The sequence below is a fragment of the Anabrus simplex genome, chromosome 5 (assembly GCF_040414725.1).
Source record: "Anabrus simplex isolate iqAnaSimp1 chromosome 5, ASM4041472v1, whole genome shotgun sequence".
Lineage (NCBI taxonomy): Eukaryota > Metazoa > Arthropoda > Insecta > Orthoptera > Tettigoniidae > Anabrus > Anabrus simplex.
Genome location: NC_090269.1, coordinates 174,686,338 through 174,692,337, shown reverse-complemented (window position 1 = coordinate 174,692,337; position 6,000 = coordinate 174,686,338). Strand labels below are relative to the sequence as shown.

Sequence of the window (6,000 nt, the reverse complement as noted above, 5' to 3'; positions counted from 1 at the left end):
AAAAAAAAAAAAAAGAAAATAACAGCAGTCATTTATTCTTAATTATATACCGACCAAATTGACTGCTCGGCTATGGTTGCATAGCTTTGAGCTTGCATTTGGAAGACAATGCGTTCGGATACCACCGTCCGAAGTCCTAAAGATGATTTTCAGTAGTTTTCCACTTTTACAGCGGACAAGTGCTGAAGATGTATAACTTAATTAATAACATGGCGACTCTACCCCAATCCTTGCCTTTTCCCATCTCGCATTGCCGAAAACCTTCGATGTGTCAGTGTGGCATTAAAGCCACCAGCAATAGGAAATACTCCTTATATAAGAGTTTAATCTTCACGTTACGTGGCTGATATATAGCTCGAGCTTATATGTATATGAAAACCAGTAGTAAGTTTCAGCGAACAAGTCTCATGGCTTGAATGTGAAACTCTCATTATCACCAGCATCTTGTCCAAGATGATGTCAGACAAATAGTCACCAGCAACCTCGCGATATTTACAACCTTTACAGCCTCTTTCAAGATGTGTAGCCTTGATGTTTGATCACGGAACCGTCTTATTCGTTTATCTTGTTCAATTTTACGACTAATAAGGAGGATTTTACCCCTTTGATCAATTATATATAGAGAGGCCATGCTTTGTATCTAGAGGTGTATCATATTACTGATAGAAATGACATTTTCCCCTTTCATTACTTAACATAAAAAGTAAAGAAATACAGTGTAAGGGAAGGGTGGAAATTTTCCGAAATTTCGAAATTTTAACAGTTTTTTTGTTTTCGCAACAACTTCTGACTTAGAAAGTTCCTCCAAAGACTAGTCTTTTCGGTAATCCTCGATGCATTCTGCTGTAGCACTCGAACGTTGTATGCCATACAGATTGTTTTCGTTTTCCAAGCAGATGGTAACGCATAATTTATAATGCAGACAATAAGTGTCACCATTTCTGCACTTGGCTGACGTATTATTATTGGCCCTCTCAAAGTAAAATACATCGGGGGGATGTGTTCTTACTCAGAGAAATCAAATTACATCGACTGCTGATTCGATTAAAGCAAAACGAGGTTCTAGTATTGTGTGACTGTTGACATCCTGCTCAGAGCATCGGGATTTCTAGTTTTATGTGCAATACCTGGTTTAGAGGCGGACTAGTCGATTGTTAGGCAGGGTTTTAAATATTCAAGTTGAAAGACCGATAAGCAAATAAGGTCAATGTTCTCGTTTAAAATAATGGTTTATGGTGGCGCTGAGTTATTCGTGAAGGCTTGTAGGATGAGCGATGAAAGGCATTCGTGTTTCTACCTTCCACCATTCACTTCTAACAAAATATGTTTGTTCAGTTATAGGACCGATGACTCGTTATGGACATAAAAATTTGACGCCATTTACACTGCATGTGTGTCAATTTCGACATCCCGTTTACTCTAACGGATGACAGATAAACTGGAACACCCTCGTGTGATCTGTGGGTGAGTTTCAAATTAATTTTCACGAATAACTATGCAAAAGTGTCACCGAGATAGTGTACATGCCAACTAGGATACTTCACATCACCTTTCAAAAATCCGAGTACCTCTGCGGTTTCAAACCCAGGATCTTAGGATCCACAATCCGACACTATACTAATGTTCTACAGTCTCGATGAAATATAGAGAACAGTTTCCTTTTTAATATCGACTAGGTTTCCTAGTTCTGTAATACTGAAATTAAACTTACTTCATATATTTAGTTAATCAATTGTTTGTAGGTTTTCAGTTTGTTATTACATTGAATATTTCAATCAATATTGGTTTCGCACTAACTGTATGTATGTATGTATGTATGTATGTATGTATGTATGTATGTGTGTATGTATGTATGTATGTATGTATGTATATTTATTTTGATATTTAATAAACAAGACCCTCACGATTTTCAAATAAAGTCTCTGAAGCCCCTTAAGGACGATGACCTGTTAGTGGAGAATCTGTTCTCTAACGCAACGGGTTTTGTTAAGTTTATTACCAAAATATTCTTTGAGTTTCATTTTTCCTTAATTCACTTTATGCATTTCTTATTAACCTTCTGGATTTCGATGGACCGTAATTTCTTCTCTTTGGGGATATATTTCACTTTAAATGACCAAATAACCGAGAGCACCAAAACTAATATATCTTTCCATGAAATTATAAGGAATTACATGACATTTTTATGTCCTTTCAATGCAAGGTCAACTGCCCAATTAAGGTAGAATATTACGTGAATTTTTATTCAGCTTATTGGCAATGTCTACACCAGGTGTGTCCTCGTTTCCGGAAGCCAGCCTACCATCTCTTATATTTGCGAAGAGTCAACATGTTAGCAGAGGACGTAACAATCCTGGCTCAACAATAGCGGCTGGGAGAGGGGGCCTTGCTATATAAGTGACTGGTCCATGGCCGCTCGCGGAGACGTTCCTTGCCTGACCACGGTGACCAGCCTTCCCCACACACCAGGTGAGTACTCGCCTTGCGTCACTTAACACGCGCATATTCAGCTTAAATGTTGGTTAACTATTTACTTCTACAACTATTTATCACAAGCTTTCGAGAAGTCTTCAGTGTTTGGTCCATTCAGCATGATAGATATTTAGGGGTGCATTTATGCAATGTTGTTTTCTTAAATTATCTATTGCTGTAGATGGAAGGTAATACTCATTTCAAATGTACAAATGATTTAACTGCGTTTGTATTTACTAAGAATAAACTCATTGGTACCGAAGTAAAGCTTGTTTTACGAAATATGGTGTAGGAAATTTAATTTAATTCAACCAAGTTAATGCTGTCACGGTAACTAAAAATGTCGAGACTTAGCTTCAGCTTTTAAGAATTAGATTTTTCATTTTCATGTGCTCTAAGAATGAGATACAGTATTACCACTTGCATTTAAAATATTTAAAATATTTGAGAGGACGTAATAGCTGAGTGGCGTTTTCACCGGTTTCTCATCAAGGGGGCCACTGTTTGAAACGCATGCGAGATATCTGAACTGAGGTTAATATTCCTATAGGTCACGTGGCCATGATTATGATATTAAAAGCCACGTAAAACTTCCAGCTTGTTTCTTTTCTGACAAACATCTTTTTGCGTTTTAGATTTTCGATGACGGTTTGTTTATTTGTTTCCAGAGCTTTCCATCAATACGGGATAAAGCATAACAAAAAACTAAGATAATGGAAATATGTTTGTGGGAATAATTAGATAAATAATACGAGAATTAGATATTGGAAATGAGGCTGAGAAGGGAAACGGTTGCATCCTTTCGTAGTGTTTGACTGGAAACTTTTATTGATCAAAGAACTACATCACACCTTTTCTCTTTACTACCTTAGAATAATGGACATTGTTACATTGTACATACTGTTAAAGCCTGCCCGGTAACCCTTGAATTTCTTGTGCATCCATTATAAAAAAAGTCGTTCATTAATTTCTTGAGGAAACCATGATAACCAGTTCCTAACTCGCTGACAGTGATACATGCATCCGTCCATCAACCTACTCAACGCTCCAGTGCATCATATTACTAGACTGGTGGGATGTACACGACATTGGTGTTAGGTTTATATTATACAGTACCACAAACTCGAGAAGACGCAATGAGATTTATGAGGACTCAGATGATGGAGCAGTCAGATGTCACACGGGCTATGTTCTATGTTATCGATAGATAATTGATTCAATTATCTACCGTGTAACATTACCTTTCATAATCTGCAAGTGCAGAAATATAAGAGACTGCTCGCTTTTGGCGCAAATGCCAATATAGGCTAATTTTTACAGTTCTAGAATGTTCAAACAGCCGGCCCGTTAGTCTAGGGGTAGCGTGCTTGCCTTTCACCCAGAGGCACCGGGTTCGATTCCCGACCAGGTCAGGGATTTCTACCTGCACCTGAGGGCTTGTTCGAGGTACGCTCAGCCTACGTAAAAATGTTGAGGAGCTATCCGGCGGTGAGACGGCGACCCAGTTCTCGAATGCCAAGAATAACTGACCATGCCTCACCTCGGAACCTGCAGGTCTTCAGGCTGATCAGTGGTCACTTGGTAGGCCAAGGTTCATCAGGACTGTAGTGCAATGGAGGTCATATTCAAATTAATAATGGCTCAGTCTTATTTCACACAATTGTTTTCAATTATTGTTTATAGAAATTCAGGTTGAATATTTCAAACAATTTTGTTTTCACACTAACTTATAACATTTCAAGCTTATTTCAAAGTAAACAATAGGAATTATTTGAGGAATATCAAAGCAGAGTCATCTCCATGTCGGTCATGAAGGCCCATGAAGCAGTGAATGGTAAAGGATTCCATTATCCCTGTCTTCAGCTTTAAGTTGGATAGTGTGGTTAGTTCTACGCCCGGCCACCTTTTTCTCCCGAGGATTTAACCTGGAACTCATTTTGATGTAGAGTGAGCCTCAGGGTCATATGCATTTCCAGAAGTGGAAAATTCGTTCCTTAAATTTTTAGACTTTCTGATGCGGAATCGAACCACGTCCTTCCAGGTGAAACGAACACGCCTAGACCACCTCCAATAGACAGCCCATTATGTAAGTAATGATTCATACTAGCTTATTAATATCGATACAATTGTTTCAAATGGATTAACATTTATGAAGGTGCAGGCTATCGGGTATTAATAGAGTTTTCGTTTCTGCGTAAAGGGTATACGGTAGTTAAATTTACTTGAATATGAAACAGAAATCAAGTAAACTTATTCGGATATACGTTAATTTTACAGTATAAAATTAAAAACGCTACAATGATCGCTTTGCTCTAAATAGAATTCGCATATGAAAAGGAAAATGCTCGGGTTTAAGTGCTTTTTTAAATTTCCGCAGCCATGGAACTTATAGTTTTACGTGGAATTAAAATCTTGCAAATATGATCTTTCATTAGGAAAATCTCACAATTATTGTTCAGTATTTGAAGCGTGACACTGTTGATAAAAATCTAGTGACGAGGATTCGAATGCATATAAAAATAACTCACTCATATAATCACTATAATGTCATTCCCAAGCTACCAATATGTGAATATGTGCATGAATACTTACTGAAGTTTGAAATTCCTGTATCGGTAGCACAGTACATAGCAGCCGTCAGATAGGAGTGGTCCCGTACCATGACATGAATTACTTCTCTGAAGAATGAATACGAAACCACTAGCTCTATTTTTATGTGGACCGGGCGAGTTATCCGTGCAGTTAAAGGCGCGCAACAATCAGCTTGTATCCGGGATATAGTGGCTTCGAATCCAACTGTCGACAGCCCTGAAGATGGTTTTCCGTGGTTTCCCATTTTCACACCGGACAAATGCTGGAGCTGTACCTTAATTACAGCCACGGCCACTTTATTCCCACTCCTAGCCTTTTCCTATCCCATCGTCGCCATAAGACCTATCTGTGTCGGTGCGACGTAAAGCCAATTGTATTCTTAAGTAGAATACAAACCACAAGGATGTGAATTTCCATTTAAAGTCCTCATGTTTATTTGAACCGCGACTGAGAAGCCAGTGGCGATGCCACTCGGCTATCGCGACCCAGTTATAGACATGAAATAATTATTATCTGAATCCGCAAGCAATGTTCTATTCATTGTGAATAACTGAAGAACAAAAAGTCTGAGAAATAACTTCCAAGAGAACCGTAAAACTAACCCAAGGCCTTCTTAACTCTCCGATACTACAAAAGTTATTTCAAAACGTCTTATTTGATTATATCTCAGTATATCATACCTTCGGTGAGCTTATTTCTATGTTTCTTTTTTGTTTTGTTTTTTTGCTAGGGGCTTTACGTCGCACCGACACAGATAGGTCTTATGGCGACGATGGGATGGGAAAGGCCTAGGAGTTGGAAGGAAGCGGCCGTGGCCTTAATTGAGGTACAGCCCCAGCATTTGCCTGGTGTGAAAATGGGAAACCACGGAAAACCATCTTCAGGGCTGCCGATAGTGGGATTCGAACCTACTATCTCCCGGATGCAAGCTCACAG

At 38.6% G+C, this 6,000-nt stretch overlaps 1 protein-coding gene across 1 annotated transcript in view; it reads left to right on the top strand.

The window, feature by feature from the left end:
* The first annotated feature begins 2,448 nt into the window (after nucleotides 1-2,448).
* Nucleotides 2,449-6,000, top strand: part of ckd (cracked) — a 55,602-nt gene continuing 52,050 nt past the window's right edge. The window contains exon 1 of the mRNA XM_067148407.2: nucleotides 2,449-2,469. The gene's annotated coding sequence lies outside the window, so the exon portion shown is untranslated. The remainder of the gene's footprint in view (nucleotides 2,470-6,000) is intronic.